The sequence below is a fragment of the Cavia porcellus genome, unplaced genomic scaffold (genome assembly GCF_034190915.1).
Source record: "Cavia porcellus strain 051 isolate PalLab524CR breed Dunkin Hartley unplaced genomic scaffold, mCavPor4.1 scaffold_22, whole genome shotgun sequence".
Taxonomy (NCBI): Eukaryota; Metazoa; Chordata; class Mammalia; order Rodentia; family Caviidae; genus Cavia; species Cavia porcellus.
This window is the reverse complement of record NW_026947505.1, coordinates 55,545,303-55,572,916: the sequence shown is the minus strand read 5'-3', so window position 1 is coordinate 55,572,916 and position 27,614 is coordinate 55,545,303. Positions and strand designations below refer to the sequence as shown.

The 27,614-nt window shown below is 39.0% G+C and overlaps 1 protein-coding gene across 6 annotated transcripts in view; it reads left to right on the top strand.

Annotated features, from left to right (window-relative positions):
- Positions 1 to 27,614, top strand: part of Bach2 (BTB domain and CNC homolog 2) — a 342,094-nt gene that overhangs the window by 190,816 nt on the left and 123,664 nt on the right. The window contains exon 1 of one of the 6 annotated variants that reach the window (XM_063233249.1): positions 4,916 to 7,366. The exons of the other annotated variants lie outside the window; for them this stretch is intronic. The gene's annotated coding sequence lies outside the window, so the exon portion shown is untranslated. Of the gene's footprint in view, positions 1 to 4,915; positions 7,367 to 27,614 lie in introns of those variants that run through there. 6 annotated transcript variants of the gene reach the window in all.

The window sequence follows — 27,614 nt, the reverse complement described above, 5'->3', positions numbered from 1 at the left end:
GGGGATGTTTCTGATTTTGGTGTTTTGTTTGTTTTTTGCTTTTCCCTTCCTTCTTTTCTCCTTCCCCACATCTTAGTTTCTCATTCCTTTTGAACAGTTTCTTCCCCTTTCACAGTATCTATTGTACATTTGCACTTTCAGCTCCTCATACTAGGAAGACAGTACGATGTTTACACATGTGAGTCTGATTTACTACACTTTTAAATATGGTCATGAGTTGCATCCATTACCTATAAAAGTCTCAAGTTTATCCTTCTTTAAGACTGAATTGTACACCATTGTATAAAATCACCACATCTTTGTTTATGCATTCTTCAGTTGGTGTGGACATTTGGGTTGTTTCCAAGATATGGCTATACAAGTTGTGCTCCTATAAATATGGGTGCACATATATCTCTGTGGTCCGATGTTTTTAATTCTTCTCGTAAGAAACCCAGCAGGTGAATGGGTCAAATGGGGCTTCTAATCCCCCTTTTTTGAGGAGTCTCCACACTGATTTCCACAACACTTGCACAAGTCTACACTCCCACCAATAGAAGACAAGGGTTCCTTTTTCCCCACAGCCCCTCCAGCATTTGTTGTTGGTTGATTTCTTGATAATAGCAATTCATTCCTGGCTGAGATAGAATCTCAGTGTCGTTTTAATGTGCATCCCTGGAATGACTGATGATGTTGAACATTTTCATATATTTATTTGCTTTTTGTATTTCTTCCTCTGAGAAGCATGTATTCATCTCAGATGCCCATTTTTGGATGGGGTCTTTGAATTTGGGAATCTGATTTTTTTTTTTTTGGTTCTTTATATGTTCTTGATAGTAGTCCTTTTCTCTGAGGAACAGCTGGCAGATATTTTTTCCCAACTTGTAGGTTGTCTCTTCTCTCTGTTGGTAGTTTCTCTTGCTGTGCAAAAGCTTTTTAATAAAATGAGATCCCAGTTGTTGATTCTTCATAGTGCTTCCTGATTCATCAGGATTTGATTCATAAAGTCTTTGCTTATATCAGTGTCTTCAAGCGTTTGACCTATTTTGTCTTCCAACATATTTAATGTTTCTGTTTAGATCTGATCCATTTCAAATTTAGTTCATGGTGAAAGATATGGGTCCAGTTTTTATCTTCAACATATGCATAGTCAGTTTTTCCAGCACCCTTAAAGAGGTTAAATTTCTTCCAGTGAATATGTTTGACACTTCTGTCAAGATAAGGTGTCTGAGTATAGCCTTCTTTCTGCATCTTCTAATCTGTTCCACTGATCTTTGCATCTGTTTGGTGTGTTTGCTTTTGTCATGTTGTTTTTATCACTGTAGTTTTGTAGTATAACTTCAAGTCAGAGATTATGATGCCTCCTGCCTTGCCTTTGTTGCCTAGAATTGCCTTTGCTGTTCTAGGTCTGTTATGGTTCCAAATTAATTGTAGGATTGTTTTCTCTAATTCTGTGAGTTATGCTGTTAGAATTAAAAAGATTTTCTTTGTTTTGGTTTTGGTCACAAAGTCTCATTGGGTAGCCCAAGCTAGCCCCAAACTAGTGGCAATCCTGCCTCAGCCCCCCAAATGCTGGGATTTACAGGCATGTGCTACCACATTCTGATTTACAGGGTTTTGTAGAAAAAAAATCTAGGTCAGTAAATGTAAGAAAGAAAAATCTAAGAACTTACTCATCTCTGGCATACAACCTGAACTTGCATAGAAATGGCACAGATACAATATCTAATCAAAACAAATCAACTTCACGAGTTTAGAGGGCACATTGAGGACACAAACTCCCTCAAGCAAAGACCAATGAACTGGTTGACAGCCAGACAAAGTGATGTGAGATAGAGAAAAGCAATAATAACAGCAATAATAATTTGGTGACCCTCCTAATTGGCTGGCTTTTTTTTTTTTTCCCCAAAACAGGATCTCACTAAATCACGAAGTTGCCCAGGCTGGGCTCTAATTTGCGGTCCTCTGATCTCAGCCTCTCAGAGTGCATACGCCGCTATGCCTGCCTTGCAGGCCCTCTTTTTCTTATGACTCAGAGGTGCCTGGTTCCAGACCTTGAATTCATGTTTACTGATGGGTTAGCTACCTGGAACCCAACTAACCAGAACCTGAATTAATTAACCTTCATACTTCCCCACCGCACCCCAACCTTTCCCATACACCCCACCCTGCCGCACATACCCCACTTCCCTTTTTCAGAGATAAAGACTCAGAAAACAAGATAGCTTTGGTTTCTAGTGAAGGGTGGGGGGGATATGCACTGGAGGATATTTGTAGCTGATGACATTGACCTGCTGAATCACCGAAATAGTTAAATACTGTATAATTAGGAAAAGAAACAGCTTTGGAAAGACCTTCAGCAGAAAGCATTTTCTAGCTGTCAGCCAGAAATTTGTCTTTATCTTCAAATAGTCTAGTTAACTAAGATTTTATTGAATGAGGATAGGAAAAGAAAACATTCATTTTTATTCTATTTTGAGAAACTGTGCAAGTTTTGCCTGTACTATTTTTCCAGTGCTGAAGTTAAAAAGTTAGGTCTTTTGTATATGTTTAAAAGTGATCTACAAATTATAACTTAATTGGTTTTAAGAGTGCCATAATAGATCCAGGCGTGGTAGTGCACTTCTGTAATCCCAGCGCTTGGGAGGCTGAGGCAGGAGAGTTGTTTGCAAGTTTGAGACCAGCCTGGGCTACAAAGTGAGCCCAAGGCCAGCCTGAACTGCACAGTGACAAAGAAAAAAAAAGAATGCCATAATAAAATAATTTCATGAACCTGTGTATTAATTTCTCTAGTCTTTGGGGAACTATAATGTTAAGGCTAATTGTATTTTTTAAGAATGTTCAATATGGTTATTTGTAACAGATTTTTCACAATTATGCTCTGCTCATGGCATCACCAAATTTGTTTTCATTCTTTGCATTCATGCTAATAGGACAGAGAAAGGTGATGTTCCTGGCATGGTGATATATGTAGATATATAAGTCAGAAACTTCAGATGATATTCCTTCCCAGTGAGTCTCCAAATAATATAAAGCTACGTTGCACTGTGAAGCTGTCTACCAAGTGATATAACTCGTAGCAAAAACGGCTTGTCAGTTCATTCCAACCATTTCCAATCTGTTAGATTTTGAAAGAAATCATTTGTGTGCTCTTACTTGGATCTGCCTCGCTGTTGCTCTTGTTCTCTCTGTATCAATCTCTCTCTCTCCCTCCCCTGATTTACAGAGGGAATGCAAGGACACTTCATTAAACTGATCATTGCAGGGCCAGGGATTTAGCTCAGTGGCCTAAGTACCTGCCTGGCTAGTGCAAAGTTGTGAGTTCGATCCCCAGTACCAAAAAAAACAAAAAAAAACAAAAAAAAAAACAATAAACTGATCATTACAGTGGGCTGGGACCTGCAGCTTTTCTGCAGTCAGAAAGTACTGAGACCAGGAACTGTGGTAAGAACAGTCACTTACACTCCTCTGCTCAAGAATGGTATTTGCAAAGCTTTGCAGGACAGCAGGATTTTTAGAATTCTTACGGTGCTTACATAGAAATTATAGTTCATTGTTCATGTAGATTTTTCCACATTCCATGCCTTATTGCCAGGCCAGATTATTATAGAGTCCTATGTTTTAAAATTTCTTAATTTCTAGAAAAAGCTAGTCAGCAAATAATTGTTCTTTTATTAAAACAGAAGTTTAAAAAAAGTGATACATTTATGAATCTCTTCATGACACAGATATGTTCTGAGCAATGTATAGTTAACCCATTTCGTCATCGTGTGAGCATCATAGAATATGCACAGTTAAAGCATACCAAATAATAACTTATATTTGCTGTTCATTGTTGACCAAATTGCCATTAGGTAACACATGACTACATGTAGTTATACTGCATAATTTGTCCAACAGAAAGAATAAAAATAGGGAAAGTTACTTATCATTTGGTTACCCAGATACCTATTCACTCATACTTTGTTATATCTTTCCAGGCATTTTTCAGCTAACCAACTAATTATAGATGTATAAGCAGTAATCTACACTAATTATATGCCACAAGTTAGTGTTTGATGTCATTTTATAGGATAATGATCTCCTTATTGCTTATTTTTCCCTTCACATTATATTAATCAGCCCTTTAAGAAGAGATACTGTGCCTGTGTGGACTCACCAGTATCTTTAGCAGGTGGAATTTTCTATCAATCGGTATTTATATTTCAGCATCCTACCAATATAAAGCCCTGCAAGACTTTTTTAAATTGATACTTATCTGCAGTACAGTATGAGTACATTCATTGTGGAGAATTGGTACATGGGCATCCACTTAATTCCTTTTAACCCTCTCCCCTCTCTCTACCTGTACCTCTTGGAAATATATGTATATGTGTATGTATATATGTGTGTGTGTATATATAGGGTATATATATATAGGTATATGTATATACCTATATATATGTATATGGGTAGACATGTAGACAGACAGTACACGATGATCACATTCTTTGTAGAGACTCAGTGCAATTACACAGCGCTTCACAATGCCCCCCCCTACTTTTCTTTAATTTGTCTCCTTTCCTTCCCCTTCTTCCTCCCTCCATCTTTCAGTTCCCTTCCAATACGCTAAAGATCCATCTCATAATTCCCTACTGTCTGTTCTTTTTTTTTTTGCACTTAATTTATATATTGGTGTTCTCATATAAGAGAAACCACATGATAGTTAACCTTGTGCATCTAATTTACTTCACTTCACATTATATTCTTAAGGTGTATCCATTCCCTGCAGAAGACCCAAGTTTATCCCTATGATGGAGAGTAGCACTCCATCATACATAAATACATTTTCCTCATCCATTCATCTGTTGATAGACATTTAGACTGTTTCCAGAATTCAAGTATTATGAACTGTGCTACTGTAAATATGTGTGTGTATCACTTTAATATGATGTCTGTTTCTCTTTCAGGAAAAATACCTCATAAGGGAATACAGTAGCTGGGTCAAATAGAATTTATATTTTTAGATTTTTGAGGCATCTGTATGCTGATTTCCATAGTATATGTGGCAGTTTATACTCGCACCAATAAGAAGGTATCCTCCTTCCCACCCCCAGAGCCTCTCCAGCATTTGCTATTATTTGATGTCCTAAGTATCGACATTCTTTCTGGAGTAAGAGTTATTTTAACTTGAATTTTTTAGATGGTCAGCAGTGTTAAACATTTTTTCATGTATTTATTGGCCATTTGCACGTCTTCATCTGAAAAGTTTCTATTCATTTCAGATACCCATTGTTGATTAGGCCTCTAAATTTGGGGGGAGGCACTAATTTTTTAAAAATTTCTACATATTCTGGATTTAATCCTTTATTTAATAAGTACCTGGCAAAAAAATAAATGTCCCCATTCTGTAGGTCCCTTTACTGCTTTAGGGTTTCCTTCACTATGTAGAAGCTTTTAACTTGATATGAACCCATTTGTTGATTCTTGGTATTATCGCTTGTGTTCATAAAATCTTTGCCTGTGTCTTGAAGAGTTTTGCCTCTACGTTGTTCCTTCGGATTGTTTCTGTTTTAATATTTGGATCTTAGATCCTTTGGATTTTAGTTAGTGTGTGGTGAGACCTGAGGGTCTGGAGTCAGTCTTCAGCATGTCCTGTGGATGGCCACTTCTCTCTGAACCATTTGTTACAGGTCATCTTTCCTCTAGCAAAAGTATTTACTTCTTTGTCAAAGATAAAGTTATCTCTGCGTCTTCTATCCTGTTCCACAGAGCCACAAGCCTGGTTTGGTTTGGTTTGGTTTGGTTTGGTTTGGTTTGGTTTGGTTTGGTTTGGTTTGGTTTGGTTTCTGCCAATATCATACTGTATTTAATCAGTGTAGCTTTGTAGTATAACTTGAAGTCCAGAATTACGATACCTCTAGTCTTTTCCTTGTTGCCCAGTATAACCTTGCAAGATTTTTGTGAGTCTCTGGAGTCATAAAAAGATCACTTGTACACAGACTTGTTCTGGTTATTTAAAATATTAACAATGTGCTATAAGCCTATTTAGAAGAAACAGAAAGTTGATTCATCCAGATTCCCCCATTTCTGCCCACAATCTAAGCAATATATATGCCAATAAAATTCCAATTTTATAATTGATCTTATAATTGAATGTAACGAGGGTTTCATTCGAATATCTGCCTTCTTGTGCTCAAAACCAGAGAGTTTTTTTTTTCAACTTTATGTATTTGTCCTCCTTCGAGAAGCCCCTCTTCAGTTTACTCTGGTGCGGTATTTGGCAGTGCGCATTGCGCTGGGATCTCTGTCCTCAGAGAGCACTCGGCCTTTGGGTTGAGATGAATCCTTACCCTCAGCCAGATTAAGAAGGACTCATGGAAACCCCAGATAAACCTTGTGTCATCATTAAAAATTCATCTGACAAGTATCATCTACAAACCTTAGGTCAGTAAAATAGGCAATATTTAGGAAGCATCTGCTAGAAAAGGTTTCATTTTTTAAAAACATAGCTTATCTTTGGCCAGCCCCTGTATTAAGTCATGAAGTTCCTTGAAAGCAGAAACTTCTGTCATCATCCCGTCAGGTGCTTTGTGTCCTCACATACAACAGGGACTCCACATGCATTGATTTGAATTAATACTCTGTGCCCTCAGTGGCAGGTAACTGCATCTTATCTTCATCTCTCACGGTGGGAGGATCCTTCAATAACAATCTGCAGTGGTTTTCAGTGTCCCGGTTGGGTACAGGTGAGGGGAAGTGGTGTACAGTACTGTGATCCTGTCTTGGAGAAGGAGATGTTCGTGTGGATAATGAGAATTTGGTTCTTCGACTTTGGTTTCAGTTTGAGCACCTTATTTCAGTGAGTCACAAAGCTCACCATTTGGCAGTGGGACGTCATTTAAGCCTGAGATTGTCCCTCAGACTGTTTATGATATTGTATCTGAATTTCCCATTACATTAACAGCCTGTACTTCTCATATAACTTCAAGAACACGCTAAAAGATAGCTGGCTTTGTAGTTGACATTGAGATTAACTTTCTCTAACCTAAACCAGTGAAAAGTAAAATGCTCCTCACCACATAAAAGTTTTGCTTTCGCTGTGTTTAGACCCCTCCCACCTTGTCACAGCACAGTCATTTGGAGTCTGATTTGGGGGCGGTGTGGTTGTTTCTCAGTGGTGTATGACCCACTTTTTCGTAATACTTAATTGCCTGAGTTTTTACAACCCAAGCCAGAAGTTCTGACGATAGTGGACTAAAACCTAAGAACGATTTTCTGAGGCATCACTTCAGTGCTGTTCTGCGCTGTGCGTTGTCGGAAGAAGGTGTTAGCACTGGGTGTGTGTGAGCTACCGGAGGATGACAGGACATTTCCTCTAGTTTCTGGATAATGAGCGAGCATACAGGTAAAGTTACCTTTATCAGAGTTGGCTGCTTTTGTGTCTTCATTATTTTCTTGAAGTAGACTTTTAACTATTAATCACTCACTGCATGTTTGCTGTTGTGCCTTTTGAATGATACTCTGAGACCTTGATAACGTTCATTAAAAATCTGAAGAGAATCAGAAGTCCTCTCATCTCTGTCTTCTTTGTGGCCCAGCAGACCTTGTCTTCATCAATGTTTTCCCTCGTAATTGCTGTTAAAGTGGTTTGTCTCTAAACATCCAGTGCTTCACTTTGCAGTGATATCCATGTGTGAGTTAATGCTCGGTAAGTGTCAGGCTGCACGATGGTAAAGTGTGTGTAAGGCAGACAGAGACAAAGGAAAAGTTGATAAGTGGATGTTGTGCCTTGGTAAGTCCTGTCCACTGCAGACGAAAAGCAGGTCTAAAACAAATGCTATTAGTTTAAGTCTGGAAAAATTATTCCTGACAGCCTGTTCTGTTTTAGAAATGTTTATGTTTATAATATTACTTTTGTTAACTGGAAAAACTTTTAAAACATCATTATTGTTTCAAAATAAAACATTGTGGGTATTACCTTCCTGAATGCACGGAAGAGTTTTTAAGTATGCTTCCTTGCATGCCGTTCTTGGGGTTTGTCTCTACACTGAATTACAAACCAATTTAGAGACTTTGAACTTGCCCAGAGATAATAAGTCAACCTTGTTTTCCCTGAAAGTCCTGATACAGAAAAAGAATGAAAGTACAAACACTAACTGGAAAAAATGTCACACATTTTAGCCACTTTGCATCCCTTGTTAGGACAAACCCTAGGTTGGGTTTTTTACATTTGTAAAGTTGTGCGGTAGGTGGAGCAGTGTGGGTGGCCCAGAAAAAGTAGTGGTTAGAATAACATTTTCCATTTATTGCCCTTTGTGCCTGGCTAAAAATAAGATTCATACAAATCAGAATATGTAGTGCAAGCAAAATCACTCTGTTAATTCTGATGACTGGTTTGCCCACATCTTTGCATCTGTTTGGTAAGTGGTATAAAGGGTAATAAATGTGTCTCTGTTTAAATAGCAAAAGGCAGCCAAGGCTTCGCGATATTTCTCTACATGTGATAGTTTATCAGCATTTTCCCCTTGTGGAGGAAGAAAGACCAAACTCATACGTACACAAATCGTGACAATCAACAGATGAAAGGGGCGGTGGAACCCTTGAATCTTTTTTGAAACAAAATGCCTTGTTGGACATGCTGCCTTACGACATCTACCGTCTTGGCCCATTGTTAGAAAGTTGTTTATTGTAAGCTCATAAAATGGTGAGGAAAGGGTCTCTCAGAGTTGCTGTAAATGGAAAATGGAAGGGAGAGGCTTTAGGGTCTCAGGGATCCAGGAAGAGCCCTTAGCTGCCCTGTGGGACCCTCCCTCTCCGTGCTTTGTGGGAGAGCAATTCACCTAGTAAAAACTCCGGTTCCTCTGGCATCTGAGTCTACTGCACCCACAGCAAATGTAACATGTTAGTTTGTGGCTAGAAGAAATACCACACAGGGATGTCATCAGCATTCTTAGGGAAATTTATGCCTTCGTGATCCTAGAGATGGTGCTGTCCCCTTCCACTGACTGAGCGGCTGTGGCATTTCCAAAGAATGAAGATATCTGCAAGTGTTCTGAGCCTTTGGGTTTGATGTAATCCGTGAAATAGATGAGTCAAGAGGGTCAGTCATTCCAGAAGCCTCTGAGAAATGAAGACTGCAAATCCCATTCCTCCAACTGTGGCGGACAGTGTGGTGCAGTGGTTACAGTGAGATGAAAGCTTTGGGGCAAAAAAGACACCAGAGTAAATCTTTGCTGAGCTGCCTTATTGACCTCGATCTATTTTCTTAACCACAAAGGCTTATTGGGCTTTATATGAAAATGGCAACAAGAATAGGAGCTACCTCATAGGGTGAGAATCCCATGGGATTAACATACATGAAGTATAAAGTCAGTGCTTCATAAAATGAAGCTGATGTCATTTTTAAGCATGCAATTGCATCATACAGATGTTTTGAAGAATTTCAGGGCTTTTGGGGATTCCCCTCTATGCTTGGAGTATAAATGGACAAAGGATGAACTTCTGACTTACTGTTTCTGAATCAAAGATACAGCATCTTCAGGGCAGTTTGATTCTTTATAGGTTACTAATGCTATCTGGATAAATGTTTCTTATTGTGCAATTAAAAAAGAACAATATAAGCTTTCTTTCCTTTTAAGATTAACACTGTGTTGAGCATATTCAGTTATTTTTACCTACTCACCATGTATTTTCTTTAAACATGGATATTTCAGTTCTAACATCTGTGCATGTTAATTGTAGTACCTGCTGGTATATATTAAGAAAGAGAGAATACTGATGTTGGAATCAAGATAGGTTTTAAATATTTCAGGTGGGAATAAACAAAACTTCAGAGGCAGTTAGCTTACATGGTAGTCCAGTTTCCTACAGAAATATTACATCTTTTATAATTCTGGTTACTGATCAGTTAGATGACCAACTGCAGAAAACAATTACCTTTGCTTTTATTTTCATTAATTGTGCAAGTCATTTTCTGTTTCATCTAATAAACACCTGTCTTTCTAGGAGTCTTTTTCTGCCCAGCAAAGTTTTCCATTGCAAATTAAATATATTGTCTATTTTATGATGTAAGGTCATAACTGTATGTTTCATGTAACTTTTTTAGTTAACCTTTAAGACCTTTAACAGTTCAAATTAGATTCTTCTTTCAACCTCCTCCATAACCTTCCTGGCATGGTGTTTCTTCATTTATCAAATTAAAAAAGAAATTGTGACAGCACCTTAACTTTGTCTCATGTAAGACTTGACAAGAAGTGATAAATGAGACCAGTATGCTAAAAAACTGAATACATGGTCTGCATAGAAAGTGGTGATGGCTTACTTTTATCTATCAGTGCATTTTGTTTCCCTTCAAATGTACTTTTCATGGGCTGTCTTGTCATCTGTGTCCAAGATACCATTGCTGATTGGAATTTATCTATGAGTATAATCATCAGATTTTCTGGGTCTTTAATGTCAGGTGCCATTAGGCCACAGTGGAGACATGTCTCAGGCCAACTCTGCCAGGAAGATTTGTCTATTAAAATGACATATGGCGTCCTCTTGTGTGTCTAGTGTTGCTTTGTCCATTTTTCTCTATTGAGCAAAATACAAGAATGCTATTTAAGCCAAGCAAATCATGCCAGGTGACTTTCAAGATTTCTGGCATTGTGGATCACCGTCAGTCCCCTCCACACATACATCTGCCCCATTATCTTTGCCAGCCTCATTGTATTTTGCTGCAGACGAAAATTTCTGTAAAAATCATAGAGAAGGTGACAAATTAGGCTCTGGCTGTGATTCCCTCCCACACCTTCCTAAGGAATGACAGAAATTCTGAAATGCATCCCGTTGATACACCACGCACTTCCTCCTGCATAACAGCCGGTTCTGACCTATCTATCCTTCATGTGCGATTTAAGGGCACTGGCTGGGCTGGACTCATTATTCCTTTGGTTGAATAATGTAAGGCATTTGCAATGGAGATTTACTCTAATGACGCATTTTAAGTGCATGTTCACATTGCTGGTTTAATGCACTTACTTATGGAATGCTTTAGAGTTTATTGCTAATGGATAAATCCTCGGGAAAACCAGAATTTTCAACAAGTCTGACATTCGGAGTGAGAAATATAAATCTAATGAGAGCATTTCAACCAAGGTTTGTAATTAGGGCTGAATGGAGTAAATTTGCACACGTACTCCACAGAAGGGCACAGTGGAAGGTGAAATTGCATGCTCTGCTATGAATGAGGGATGGAGGCCGATATATCCGTGTCAGGCCATGACACTGTGGAGTATAAATGATACTGTCACCAAGTGCTGCACAGGATACCCAGGGAATTCCACTCTAGTAAATTACATTACTTAGACAGACCTTGAAGGCATTGTGTCGGAATGAGAGGCGGGAAGAGAAGGCTGTCCGCATCTAGATGAAGATAGAGAACAGCTGGCTGCAGGGAGAGACGCACTGGTCTCCATTTTACCTGGAGAACTTTGTGTTCTCCTTTGTTAATTAGTTTATACAAGTGACAGCTGAATACATGTGAAAGCACATAGTGTCTGCTTGAGGTAAAGGTTACAGTTAGCCATAAGGGAATGAATGTGAGTTGGTTTCTATAAATCAGAGTTGCATTCTCTTGTTATTTACATTTGGCTGATGTTAGGTGTTTGCTGTGAGCTCGCCCTTCTTTTCTTTCGTAAACTGCAAAAATGCATTGTGAGAATTTAGTCCTCATTCTCTCAATAACATGGTTTGTTTCTTTTCTGCCTTAAGAAGAACATGTATATCATATTTCTCTCGTATTGCCAGTTTCCTCCCATCACCCTCCAACCCTAAAGCAAACCATACTGGTGCATAGAATTTCTTTTGATGAGATCACTCAAAGTTAAGAATAGTTGGTTCCTTGAGTGTGACTTGTAAAGAAAAACTAGGGTGGTTTTTTTTCTTTTTACTTCTTTTTTTCTTTTGCCCACCTGAAGTACAGTGAGGCCAGTGTAGGAAGGAATTAGAAGGATATAAGCACATAGATTAGACCACACTGCCTTTTAGGTCATTGAAGATGGGTCTTTTTCACCTTTGTCTAATTTGATTCCAAATGCTAGTTCTTTAAAAAGCTAGCACCAGGTGTTCTAAAATTAGTCCTGGTCACTTCATTTTTTAAAGATAATGTCCTTTATTTACTTATTTAAATTTAAAAAGTGGATGCAGCTTTATGCAGTGTTAAAACCAGTGAGATTTTCCCAAGATGCCATTATTGTTGAACAAATTTGATAATGCTCTGTAATTGAATACTAAGTAGTCACAAAAAATGGCAGTATAATAGATATTTCTTTTTCACATTAGCAGCTTTATTGGTGAATAATTGACATAAGTTACACAAGTATAAAGTACATAATTTAATAAGTTTGGACATTATGTATATAACAAAGCCATACAGAAGTCAGGGGTTCTGGGATGAGTTTGTCCCTGAAACTAAGAATCCCTGCTGGGTCATAAGGGTTTGTTCCAGAGAACTAGGAATCCCTGACTTTTGTATAGAGTTAGTGAATACTGAGAAGTCTGTGAGCACAAGTCTGTCCACACTGAGGACCACACATGGCACGGAGACGTTTTATGTTCAATTTAATGAAGGCATGTACCTTGCCTCGTAATTACGTGTTCTTTTCATCCAGGACATCTACTGGGAAATCACATGTGTTTTATTGTTTACTACATTACACGTGCAACTTCCTTTTCCTGGCTTCTTGCTGCAGCATGCTATCAAACTACATCTTCGGGTTTTTCTGAATTGAATTTGACAGAAGGGATTTGGCCGCATCTAAAGTGGACCTGGTTTCCAATCTCTTCATTCTGAAGAGCTTCCTTTGTTTCTCCCTACCTGTGTCTGACTGTACTTTTTTTTTTTTTTTTTTTTTTTTTTTGTCTTACATTAAAATTGGAAAGGGAGGAAGGGGGAGCTCTTTGGGAGAAATAGGTCTGTGGAGAATTGTGAGTACTCATTCAGAAGCTATTCTTAGCTCTGAGAAATATAATGAACTTGAGCTTTGAGTCCTGCTGAAGCTCCCATTAATGATCCCGTTATCACCACCTCCCTTCCACCTGATTGTTTTCCCCAAAGACACTGATATTTTGTTCTTAACGTTCTGAATGGAGTGCCTTGCAGGTAAAGCACATCTTAAAAGCATTGAGTCCGCTTGCAGTGATAGTTTGCTAGATGATTCTTAATTGTCCTATTAAGTGCTTCTATCTTACATTACCTTAAAGTCTGCTGTGTAGAAGACACTTTTCCATAGAACGTGATTTACTTGTCAGAAGTCAGCCCACTAAAGTTAGCACTTCACTTACATTATCATTATGGTGTTTCCAACTGACAACTCTGCCACACTGCTGCCATGTTCCCGTGTTCCCACTGTTGCAGAAAAAGACTTTTGTTCTGACTTGATGAGGAACAAAATGCAAACAACAACATAGCTCTACCACCAGAGATCCTATAAAGACATGTTCAAGTGAACAAAAGGTCGTTTGTTCACGTATGACATAAGGATATAAGAATTTAAACAATAAGACCTCTTGTGAAATGTGGCAAAATATATTCCCCAAACGTTGTGAAGTTCTATGTCTCATGAAAGGCAATTTTTACATGGGCTTCAAAAACCCATTAACTTCAAACAACTCTTAAAAAAAAAAAAAAAAGAAAAGAAAAGTCACTTGTCTCACTGTAACGTAAAAGCAATTTCTGTTCTATGGAAAGGTAAAATGCATTCATCTATATAAAGCACATACACTGTAATTTATAAAAATCTTAGTACTCTATTAGGAAATGCAGCCTCTCTTCCCTCGTGCACCACCTGAAATGGGAAATCTGTTTTCTGAAGCCCCTTCTTACTTTTAATATTTATTTTCTAAACGAAAAAATCCTGTAAATGACTTAAATTCAAGATGAAGTTGTAAAGCTTGATAATAATTCTGACATTGGCAGAGCATGGGAAAAGGATAATCCTGCTTTGAAAAGAAATTTTAATTGAATTTGCTTTAATGTGAACCCTGTCCTTTTTTGCTTTGAGCCCTTAGGAGAGGCTTAATATATTTGCAAACCTCCCCAGGGCTCTGGAAGAAAACTGCAGATACTTCGTTGTCAGCTCACATCAGGGACTCTGACAAAACCCCCAAATTTTCCCACATTTGATGTTTGATGTGTGACTTTTCAGGAAAGGATGGGGTAGGAGCACATGTTGAACGGCCAAAGGTGTTCCACTGAGCTGATGTAGTAGTATTAAACTCTAAAGATTTTCAAGTATTTGCAGATGGGTACATACTGCATCCTTGCAGAATTTTCTTAATTGAAGAAATGTTTCATCTCTATCTCTGTTGACAGAAAAGATTGCCTACTGATAATTGCTTTGCTTAAGTGTCTGATAATATGCCAGGAATGAGAGCATTCTGTGTTAGGTCATCTTTAATTATGCATGTACCACCTGTCAGCTCTGAATCAGTACCAGATTAGATCCTCTCTCAGAGTCATCTTGGGGAGGGTCAGAAGGAAGCCGAGGTGATCTTTTTTAGAAACAACAAAAATAGTAGTAAACATTTCTCATAACCTGCAGCTTTTAAAAGGAATCTCATCTGCATTGTTCTTGCACAGGAATGAGCCATTGGTACATCTGAAAAATGTTTGAAATCTTGCCCAAGCAAAATAAATTACTGGGAAGACAAATTACTGCGAGAGGAGATGGTAGTACCTCCTCCCTCGGTGCCATCTGTTGCATTTCCTTTTTGCTCCCTCTCATCATTGTAAATGAGCCAGGGAAAAGCTCAGAAACATTTTTATAAGCTATGTGAGGACAGGAAGTATGTTAATGATGTTAGATTTCATATATTTCAGGGGTTTTTTCAGTAGTTGGTTGGCTTTTTTTAGAAGGACAAGTGTGGGTTGGAAGTAATGCTTGTTACCCTCTGTCAGCTTTTGGTAGTTTTAGTCTCACTTTTCAGGGTTGTTTGGGACTTTCTGGTGGGGTGTTTAGGGTTCTTTACTGAAAGCTCTGTTCTCTCTACTACCCTTTCATAAGGGGGACTCGTGGAGGTTGCGTCTCTTTGTTCACCTGTCACAGCTCTAAGGGAAGCTTGGCCTTTCTGTGTCCTTTTCACAGACGTAGGCTGGGTTGGCCAAGAAGCTAACGGCAGAGAAAGATCAAGTAGATGAAATGACAGGTGTGTGGCTGCTACGTGGGATAGTTTTCAGACTTTCACCTGCAAAGACGAGGCTCCAAACCTGTCTGCTCTCGAGCCTGAGAAACTACCTTGAGCAGAGTTTATGGGTGATACCCTGCTAAACCATTTGGAAATCCTGAAGTTCCTTGTTTCAAACTCTGCTGGCTAAAGGAACTGAAGGGAACAGCAGGTCAGCCGATGGAGGGCGCAGACCTCCCTGCTTCCACCGGAGCACTGTGCTGTGGTCCAGCTCACAGCTCTAAGTGCCTCTTGGCTGCCACTTGACACATGAGTTGCCCCTTGATTTTTGATCCTATTCAAACAATTCACTGAAGTAGAAATGCAATCCATGAAATGCAGAGCAACCTTGAAAACTTATTATAGTACCATTGCCAGTGCTTTGGCTACTTAATACTAATAATTAAACAAATGTTATATGACAAACTTTCAACTGCATGCCAGGAATACTTAGGAAAATAGGAAAACATGGTGTATTCTGGGCTGTGAAAGAAAAGAACATCTAGAAGTAAAGCTAACTCCAGAAAAATAGAGAAAGGAATTGAAAAAGAGGGGCAGGGAATGAAAAGCAATTCCACTGTGTTCTCTCATACCAGCTAATCTTTGCAAGATCCTTCCCATTTACCTTAAAAGAGGTCCCACTGACTACACCTGGTGGACTCCTACTTTGAATTGTTGGAGTGCTCTTCTCTAAAAAGCTCTTTTGCTCCTCTCTGGCAACATTTGCTACTTGTCCTCCGTCATTGCCATGCACAGTTCCTGCTTCTGTCACAGCTTTCATCATGTAATCCTTGAGTGTTTGTGGATTTTTCTCCCCTACAGAGTGGCTGCTGAAAATGCTAACATTATTCTAATTTTGACAGTAGCAGTCCTGTGTCCAGAGAGAGCAGGAATGGCTTTGTGGACATCTGTAGTAGTGAGTCACACTAAGTATAGTAAAAAAGCACATTTGAGGAGAAAAACTGAAAAAATTTGAAAGCTTCGTGCATAGAGTATGGAGAATGGAGAGGGCGTCTGTAAGCGTGTCTTATAGCCGGTGATTGAAGAAACAAAAGAAAGTCTGAAGGAAGAAAGAAAAGAAACATCAAAAAGAACACTTTGTGTTTTCTTTGTCCGATTGTCTGATCATTTTTATGCCTAAATCTTGTAATCTGAACAACTGCTCTAAGAGAACAATATACAATATATCAATTAGTGTTAATTTCCAATTTTTTGAAATTCTGTATCATTTTTATCCTTTTTTGTTTTTAAAATTAAAAAAAAAGAAGCAGTAGCTATATTTAGATGTCTGAAAGACTGTTACTCTAGACAAAGCAGAACCATAAAGACAGGAGTTCTAAGGAAGAGCTTTAGGTTCAGAGCAAGAATTTTCTTGTGGATAAAGTGAGCCCTTCTGACACCTGTGCCTTGATTAGCCCCCCTTATAATACTAGAATGCCACTCATTTTCTTTTAAGGTGATATTTGGGATTTGAGAGTTGTTACAGACAATATTGCTATACTGGCAGAGGAGGGATGCACATAAAAGATGGCCCAAACATTTTTAAGACCTGAGAGTCCCCATTCCACACAGAATCAGTCAGGATAGCCACAGGACATCATCCCTGACCTCCTAATGGTCCTGGGTTGATCTGGTATTCAGCACACAGCCAGCCAGCCACAGGCTGAAGACAAGATGAGGTTTACACAAGATAAAAAGGTGTCCTTTGTAGATGACATGATACCTGAGTAGGCCATGGTCACTGCCTGTGTGTCACCCTCCAGAGCTGAAGAGGCTCACAGAAGGGAATACTGTCCACCACTTCTGCTGGCCAGAGCCGCAGAGGCTCTTTTCCTTGCCCCAGGACTGACCACATGCTCACATCCTTCTGCTGCCCTGTCATCTCACCCTGGAGTCTTCGCTGAGCTTTGTTTTTTCCTTCTTTGCTCTCTATTTCCATCCTTCTCTGTATTTCTTTCTCTTCCTAATCTGTTCCTTATCTCTAGCTAATTTCCTTACTGGTTTTATCTTCATTCTATGTAGGCTTATTCTGATAAACAGGTTTACAATGATAATCTCAGTAACTCCTTTTTAAACAAAAAGTTTTAGGTAGCTTTGAGGGGAAGGAGAGCTGAGTTCAGTTTCTTCTGCATTTGCTTCATTTTCTATGTTAACATTTTCCTGTTCTCTCATCCCTCAGACTTGCAGTCCTCGACTTGCCAGACCCACACAATGGGTTGTCTTTATGACATTGCTGGATTAGGAGAGTGTCACCCGCAGGAAATTCAACCCGTGTATTAACGCAAGCATAGCAGATTGCTAAATATTATGCCTTTAAGTAAAAGCTTCAAAATGCCACTTTGATTCTCTTACTCACAATCTCTCTCCTTGAGAGGGGTTGCTGAGACAGAAAAAAGAATGGGCAGGGAAGGGGAGGTTTCCACCATTGTCCTGAGTCAGACATTGGAATGCCAAGCCCTCCGTCCAGACAAAACCTTCATCTGTTGGCCCACCCAACGTGCAGGAAAACAGGTCCTTGTCTAAGCCCCAGTGTAAAATCTGGTGCAAACATTAAAGTGAGTGACAAGACCCTAGTCTGCTACTTGAGCATCAGCAACTGTGACTTGTTCATCTTTTTCTTCCCATCTGTCCTCACAGGGTCTACTCCAGTAATTGCCTGAGTAACCATAAAATCAGAGATAAAGAAAAAACAATCAAAAGAAAAAGGGCATTGTACAGATAGTGCCAGACACACTTGTAAGTGCTACGGGACAACGTAAAGATTACAGTGCAAATTAGAGAGCATTCCTCTGTGTGGAAATTTAAATAAAGTTTAGAGGAAATGATACTAATTATTCTCATCTATATATAAGTCAAAATGGTTCTCTAGGTTTATCACTAGATTGTGTGTCTCTCCCAGTTTTTCTTCCTCTCAGCCATGTTTCTTTGTATTTAGCAGAAAAATGTTACTTTGCCTGTCCACTCATTTCTAATTTTCAAATCAGAAAATTGTACGTGTTCCACGCTATGGGAAGAAAGAGTAAAAGCTGTTTCTGTGCCTGTCTTGTGGAGCACAGGGTTGCTGTGGGAGCCACAGACCTGGTGGAAAAGCTTGGCTCTTAGTTCATGGGTCAGCTGATGACTCAACATCAGCCCAGCCTCAGAACCCCACATTAGGGTTCAACTAGAAATGCTTGCCTTATCCACACACCTGAGTTGTCTCGACAATCATAGGCATGAGAAGAGATGTCTGTGAAAGATCTTTGAGAACAAATGTGCTTAATATGCAAGGGATTTTAGTATGAAATTCTGTATAAAGACATTTGCTTTATTTTCCACAAATTATTGTTTCTAAAACCTTCACATAGTACTTGAGGTCATTTGCTGTCTGTAATTGAGTCAATTGTCAAATTTCATAGAACTAACTTTCAGCATTTTTAAAAGAGAGATAATTTCGTTTTTTCTGCAAAAGCTCTGGATCTTTGTTTTGTTTACAAATATATACTTGCTGGTTTTGATAAAGTAAGAAAGATATTTGAGCTTTCAACTTTCACCCCACTGGATTTCAATAACAGTATTTCTATTCAGTAGCCACCATACTGCCTCTCAGGGCTGTGTAAAGCCCTGTCCCCAGGAAAAATCTACCTAGCCAAGTACCTAAAACAGACATAGATAGTTAATGACAAGTACCACTTGATTTGATTGATAGAATTGGCATATGGAATGGAAATAAGGACCTATCTGGTGAAGATAATTTAGCTTTTAAGCAGAACCAGGAGAGGAAAAAAGGCAAGACACTTTTGGGAACCCTGCTCTTGCCTTGTCATATGGTGTCTATTTGCCTTATGATTCTTTTTCTATCCCAGGATCTTTGGGGACAGGGACTTTCTGATTCATCACTGTTTTGTTCTAAAATGAACATATAGATAATAGATCTTAATAAATGGTTGCTTAAACAAATATGTTATATATCATACCATGATTAATTTCAGTCTCAAAATTAATACCAAAATTTTTGAACCTCTGTATTTAACACATAAATGAATGTTACATACTTCTCAAATGAGTGTTTTTTAAACTCTGGGGAAAAAATGCTGACTTCAGGAAAGTTTCTAAAAATGATTGTAAAAGAAGTAAAGTGATTGTGTGTGTGTGTGTGTGTGTGTGTGTGTGCGCGCGCGCGCGCTTTGGATACAAAGTGAGTGTAGAGAGTTTTCAAAGAGCCTCAAAAATAGTCATCATATTCTTTGTTATATGCTTTATACCTAACATGTAGCAAGTGCTTGATAAAATACTTGCTGAATGAATGAATTCAGTGAATATTTGTTGAACTTTGCCGTTGGTGGACTCTAAAGGCTACAGTGATAAGTAAAGGGCTGATCCGGGAACACCATAAATGAATGGAAAAGACAAGCACTGTTCCTCATAGTTCTTATCCAGTATGGAAAACAATGATAAAGGTAATGTGGAGAATTTATTTTCTGTTAAGTATTGTTATGACCACCTCAAAACAAGAAGTAACAAAAAGTCACTTGTCCTACCCATTTGTCTTGCTACCCTCTGTCCCAGGTTGTTACATATCTGGGTGCTAGAGGCATATGATAGGGGCCTGGGGATTTAGCTCAGCGGCATAAAGCGCCTGCCTTGCAAGCAGGCAGTCGTGAGTTCGATCCCCGGTACCGATAAAAAGGAAAAAGACAAAAAAAAAAAAAAAGAGGCATATGATGAACTTCAAGACACAATCTATGCCAAAGGTGGCATAAAAAATAAAGTGTGCATCAGACTTTCAGGCTTCCATATGAGAACAGATGGCTCGTTTGAACTTAACCTTTTCTGTATATGGCCAGTGCATGATCCTTTTAGTTCCTCTTTCTCTCTCCGTCCTGAAGGCTAGTGTAGAATCACCAGCGTGCCTGCTGTACATTCTTTGGGGATTCATACGTAAGCCATCCAGACTGGAACTTGTTATGTCACTCCAACCTCTTCTCCTCTTGTAAAGAGGAGTCTTTCATACCCAGCCATCAGGCAAACCCATCCGTAGAGTCATTCCGTGGCACTGGAAGGAAATTGGGCCCAGAACTCCCTGTGGATACCAAAATCTAAGGATGCTCAGGGCCCTTATATGAAATGGCATAGTATTTGCATATAAGCTGCAAGTATTCTCACAAACTTTATCTCTAGACTGCTTATGATACCTAATCAAGGCAAATATTGTATAAACATTTATTGTAATATATTTTTAGGGAATCATAGCAAGTGCCAAATATGTTCATTCTGTAGTTGGTTAAATACAGAATGTGCAGATTTGGAGAAGTCACTGCACTGCTCTAAACCTCTGGGATCAACCTCCCCTCTGAGGTCCGTGGCCTCAGTCACACACCCAATTATCTGGTCTCCTGAATTATCCATAAAGAAGCCAGAGTGAACTGTCTAAAGCACAAATATTATGAGCTGACACGACAAACTCTTTAACATAACCTTTCATAACCTCCTCCATGTTTGGCCCCTGCTTATGTGTTCACTCTCATCGCCTGACGGTGTCTTCGTTTCTGTATTCCCAAGCCTAGTGTGTTGCCTGAGCTCACTGTGTTTACTGAACAAACTGAGAAACCCAGAGGAGAAGAGAAAGCATGTTTACGTGGGAAACCTAGCATGTGAAGCAATGGATGGGAAACTACATGATGTGTTCAAGAGAGGAGACCAGTAGGTCACCCTGGGAAGGAGGTATAACTGGACACACACACGCATGCACACACACATGCACGCACACATACCAGAGTGCCTCTGGGGCCATACTAAATAGTTTGAGGTTTCTGTACATGGCCTGTGGTTTCACGGCTTCATCCCTGGCTGCTCTCTCCAGCCTGCTGACTGCCATTGCGCCTCATCCCCCTGACACACCTTGCAGGTCATCTCGTCTGAGGTCTCCTGTACCCTAACTCCCCTCCAGTTTTTCAAGCCTGAAAGTACAATGATTTGGCCACTGTTCTTATGCATATGTTCCTGTTTTACTAGAACATAAACTCTGCAAATGCAGAAATACTTTTCTTTTGTGTCCCCAGAATCTACAGTCTACTATCGTGATCACATCTCACGCCCAGTATGCTGTCACACTCCACACACAAGCAAGACTTGTATGTGTCTGCTGAGCCCCCTAAAATAGAGAAAAGGGACCATGTCTCATATATAGTGTGCCTCCACCACTTGAAACAGCTTGGTGGGAGTTCAACTGAGTGGACAAAGGAGCTGGCCAAAGGTCCACGTTCACACTTCATAGTAAACTTCAGTGTGGCCTTTTCCGTGCCCACCCTGCACTATCCCTGGCAGTCAGTCCCCAGTCTCTCTCGCACACCCTCCCTTGCAAAGGCTCTTACTGCTCCCTGACACAGCATGTGTTAACTCATTCCTGATTTCCTGGCATTAGCTTTCCTGCCTGTGTACCACTCCCCATACCACCTGTGGCTGGACCTGGTGTAAACACCTCTGTGATCACATCACCTGCCCACTCACAATCCTTCAGCAACGTCTTTACTTCCTGAATAGTCCAAGCTCTCCACCCTGGCAGGAAAACCTCTCTCCTGTCTACCTTCCTTGCACCTCTCAACAGCTGAGCTAAATTCCACAGAGGGCTCTGCCACCCACAAGTATGTTCACTTCCTGTCAGCCACCTAGAAAAATTTGTTTTTTACCCCAGACAAAATACAGTCCTCACTCTCAAATCCAAAGGAACTATCCAATCAGAAACGGTTTCCCCTTCACTGCACTATTACAACACTTAGTTTATACCACTTGTATGTTCCAAATCACTGTTGCATTATTGCAATTGTGAACCATGCAAATGCCTGCTTTCTTCAGGGCCTGGTGCTGTGCATGGCACCCACTCTGTTTCACTCTCTTCTGCACAGCAAACATCATTATCAGTAGCACTCTAGTCTGTCCAAGGTTGCATAGCTAATAAGGACAGAAGAAGTTGCAGGACCTGGTATGTGTCACTGCAAAGCCTGTGGACCACCCACACTAACAGCCACCTTAGTCACAGTTCCTGGTAGTCTGATGCTTTCCCTTGAGAAGGGACAGGTCCTAGACTTTGTGTACCTTGGTTCCAAAGGCAGCAGAGTTCTATTGAATGGACTGATGTACTCTCTGTGTAACACTAAATATCTTGTACACAGTGTATGTGGCTTGAATGAATGAGATGTCCCCCATGTCCTTTGCAATTTATGATGAAGCACCTATTGAATTCTGGGTTTCCCAAAGTGTCTTGTTACTTTTCTCATTGCTGAAACAAAATATCTGCCACCCAGAGTTAAAAGAGGAAAAATTTATTTAACTCACAGTTTGTAGAGGTTTCAGTCCATTATTGGCTAGCTCCACAAGTGGCATGGCAGAGAGGTATCAGAGAAGAGAAACAATTCATGGCAAACAAGAGATAAAGGATGACCACAATTCTTTCTACCCCATATATTTTATCCAGGCTATTTAAGGTGGGTAGCACTCACACCCTTAATCCTAGTGCCTTTGATCCTAGCATTGCACATGAATCACTCCCACTGTCACATGTTCTAGACCCAGCAACTGCTGAAAAAGCCCCACCTTTGACTGCATGAGGTTGTGGAAGGGCATCTAGACATAAGCCGTAACATCAGGGATGGCACAGCTTTGCCATTCCCCCTGTCTCCTGGACTAGTCTGTTGTCAGACTATTCCACCCACCCTATCCCTGCTATCAAACTAATCTTCTAAGCATCAAACTGAGTAACTGTGCTGTCCTAGTGTTTGAGTTCAGATCCATGTCTAACTCTCGAGATCCTTTGCTTTGCCTCCTCACCCCACTCCCAACCTAGAATCACGTATCCAGACACATCTTCTATTTTCCAACCTCTCCCCCAATATAAGTCCTCTGGCTGAGCCATTGATCTCCCTTGAACAAACATAGCACATTGATTCCTATGTGATTTCCTTTTTGTCAGAGGCTTGGGTTTTTCACATAAAATAAGCTCTTCTTCCTCATTATCTCTGAGCTTATGTTTTATTCATAAGCACACATTGAACCTGCTTATAAACCAAGTGCTGCATACTAGAGTCTGGGAACACTGAATAAGCCCGAAGGGGGCATCTAGTCTACTGGAGTACATAGCCACAAGAGCAGACAACGTAAAGAAACACAATGAATGAGAGAATTGTTTGGAGAACCGTCACATTCTACGTATTGTCTGTAATCTACCCAAGTCTACTTTATTCCCAACTACTATTTCCATTTTATAAATTCTTATAATTCTAATTATTCTACATTGTGTATTTTGACACCTAATGCCTAATGTTATTTAAATCTTTTCTACATGTGTACACTGCTTTCATGGGTGGATTTTAAGTGCCTTGAAACAAAATATATGCCTTGCGTGCTTTATGCCAGCTTTATCAGGTAGCATATGCCATGTAATAAAATACTCCCAAACATTAGTGCTTAAAACAACAAACTTTTATTATTTCTCTCAGGGAAATTCAGGTTTGGACAAGCTTCACCGGGCAGAATTGAGTACCTAATAGTAGCAGTACATGATCAGATAGCCTGCGTCCTAACATATTTACTGTCTGATTCTTTAAAAAGTAGTTTACTGAATCCTGTTCTGGATGGTTGGTCTGAGAACTCACCTAGGATGCTTTATATGGTCTCTGATCTCCAAGAAGCTAGCCTGCAATTCTTTATATAGTGGTCTCAATATTCCAAAAAGCAACAGAAGAGGACAAGTCCCAATATGGATGCATGTTTTTAGTTTTCTGCTTATATCATATTTTTGGTTATTGCTGGTAAAAAGCAAATTTCCTGACCAAACTCAGGGTTGGTGCTGGGGGTACTGCCCATGAGCCTGTATGAGAGGGAGATTATGGTGGCCGTTGTGGAAAATAATCCACTATACCAGCCTACTCTTCCTCCACCATTTCCCCCACCTCCATCTCTAGTCTCAGCATCAAGCAGATGTTAGATATTAAATATGTTTGTGAAATGGAATTAAAAATACAGAGAAAGGTTGAGAGGAAAGTGTACAAGGACAAGATATTGTCTATTATAAATAATAATGAACAAAGCATGACACCTGTCCTTAAGGAACACGTAGCCAAGCATCAGTTCTGTGTCCTTTCTGTCCAGTCGTAACATAAAGTTTTCTCTAGGATTTCCATTAGAGATCTTTAGCATTTACCATAATCCTGGCATCCATTTGTCATTTTGTTTCAACCCTTGCCATCCACCATTATCTGGACTTCCTTTTCCATTATTTGGACTTTTCAAGCCTACACAAGACCTGCTTTAGGATGCCTGGTTTCCAGCCTGTTCCTCTCCTGTCCCCTTGCACTTCATCAACTAAATGATGCTCCTAATGTCCCACTTTTATCAGACTGCTCCTCATTCAAAAGCCTCACTCATGCACAGATTCTACCCAGGCCTTGAACGCATACCTGTCTGGACTGCTTCTCATTCTCTGAGCATACCACACTTCCCTTTGAATACCTTGCATCCTATGTCCATGCCTGGCTTATCCTCTGTGCATAAGTATCTTTCTTCCCAAACATGTCTGTTGAAAGACTAGTTCCTCTGAAGAATCAGCCCAAGTGCCAGTTATTCCAAGCTCCTACCTTTGTTGCCCATATGATGTTATTTCTTGTTCTGTATTCATGGATTATTGAGTATAGATTGCAGACCAAATGGCCCATGTTGGATACACTTTGGTATTTGAGTTATCCTATCTCATCCACTTCGTGCATTGTACTTTACTTGACATTAGGGACCAGGTCTTATTTCAGTTTTTTTCTTACTTCCTTTTGAATACCTTACACAAGGAAACTTTTAGTAAAATCTTACATTTTGACTAAATGAATAACTGACATTTTCATAGCACTTTTATTATTTCCAAAGTCTTGTATTTCTAAGAGGCTACTGATTTATATATATTATTTTATATTCTACTAAGAAAGAAAAATACTAATTAAAATATTAAATATTAAGGTGTCCATTCTAAGATATAGCCTAGTTTCTGAAGTATTAAGTGGAAAATATGTATCCTAGAATCAATCAAAAATAAACTATAAAATCTAATTCAGATACATACATGTGTCTAATTAGATATGTATAAAACACCTAAATGTGCCAGTCATTGAAATCTCATTAACAGCTACGTAAAACAGGTAGGGTGGATAGCATTATCCCCGTTTTACAGAGAAAAAAACTTAAAAGTTCAAAGAGGTTGTAATACTTACTCAACTTATGACTCAAATCTTATGATTGAGACATACTTGCCTTCCTAAAATCACTGTGAACATCAAAACCCTTACATCAGCTCTTGGTCTAATTGTAAGCATGTACTTTTTTTTTTCATGATGGTAACTACCTAAAATTATATGCAAATCAGTCAGCCTTTTGATTTGTTTTTCCCAGCTATATTGTTTGTCATGTTACCCTCAGGAACATCTTGTTACTTGACATAACATAATGTGATGTGATATTTCATGCTGCTTAGGAAAGATTAGAATGATTATTGGATGCTTGATTTTTCTTGGGTAGTAATTAGCAGGCAGAATCTCTCTCACACACACCCATAGGAGTTTCTCAACCATCATTAGACTCAAAATAGTAGAAGACTTTCCAAATCCAGCATTTCACTTAATTACTTCATCTGAATACTTGCTTTTCAATTTTAAGAAGCACTATCTGGAATATATAGTTAAGAAACAAAGCTTTTTATATTAGTAAATTTAAATATTTGTTATACTTTAGAAAAAATGTAAACTTCGACTTGTTTAAGAATCAAACTAATTTTCAAGGATAGGTACACTAAAAATATTTTCCAATATTTGCTTGTAATTTTTTATTCATATTGCAATGTTAAAGAAGGATATCACGAGTGAAGAGCCTCCCCAGGATAGCAGAAACGGGCATGTGTTCAGGTCTTGGCAAAGTCAGTCCACCTTTCATCCATCTGTGGGAGACCTGTTGAAATTCCCCTCTGTTCTAAGGACTACTCAGACTTTATTTGAGTAGTTCCTTCATTGCCAGTCACTGCACTTAGAACAGAGTTAGAGACGGGGAAAGAGGAAGACTGGCCATATGACCCAAAATAAGATCTTGGAGATCTGTAGAAGAAAAGAGCAACAGATTATAAAGTTTAGAGAAAACAAAAGATGCAGTTAACTGCTAACTTCAAATGCATAAGAGTTTCTAGTAAAGAAAATAACAGTCCAGCTATACCCTGTGACCACAGAGCACAGAACAAGAGGAAGTTGGTTGCTATTTGTGCTGGAGATACTACACTGTGTCAAGAGTTCTAGAAATGGGTTCTAAGAACGTAAAGTTCACAGTCCAAGACCTTTAGGATTCAGTTGCCTAAAGTGAACAGGAGGCCACACTCGAAAATCTCTTTAAGGCCCCTTCAGCACTGCAATTGAGTGAGTCACCTTTGTAACTACCCACACGACTTTTGGATCATGATCAGATATATGTTATGGCTTCAACCCCTAGCTGCTATGATGTGGGTAAATTTGAAACTAAGATGTTTTGGACCACATGAGAATTTGGCTAATTAAGATTGTATAGATTTTTTTTAATTTTTTAATTTTAAAAAGCAAAACATAAAAGGATAGAAGTGATATAGAATTTCAAAAATAGGAAATTAAGACTAGTTAATATAATGCATGTTGTTATCGTAGAAGTTGTTTTTCATATTACAAGATTTAAGCATAAAAATGATCAAACAATGAAAGCACAAACTGTTCTTTATGATGAACTAACAGATGAGTAGTTTAGTTATATATCATATATATAATATATGTATATTGTGTGTGTATATATATACATATATAAGTACACCTATGTAATATTTTCCTTTCTTTTCTCCTTTCCCTTATCCTAGTAGTTCTTTCCTTTTGAGTACTCTCTTCCCCTTTCATTATCACAATATCTATTGTACATTTTGGATTTTATTACCCTTTCAGGTTTTTTTACACTAAGGAAATAATACAATATTTACAAATTTGAGTTCAATTTATTTCACTTGTGAGTGTGGTCGAAATTGCCTCCATTTACCTATAAAAGCCTCAAGATTATCCTTCTTTATAGCTGAGTAATATTACATTGTATAAAAATACCACATTTTTTTATCCATTCCATGGTTAATGGGCATTTGGATTGTTTCCGAGATTGCACTTTTACAATTGTGCTGCTATAAATGTGGGTGTACGTACATTGCTGTAGTGTGTCATTTTCAATTTTTCTGGGGAAATACCTAGAAGGAGCATAGCTGGATTGAATGGGACTTCCAATCGTAGTTTTTTGGGGTATCTTCACACATTTCCACAGTGGTTCTACCAGTCTACACTCCCTGCAACTCCTCACAGCCCCACCAACATTTGTTATCAGTTGATTTCATGATGGCAGCCATTCTTTCTGGATGAGATGCAATCTCAAGGTTGTTTTAA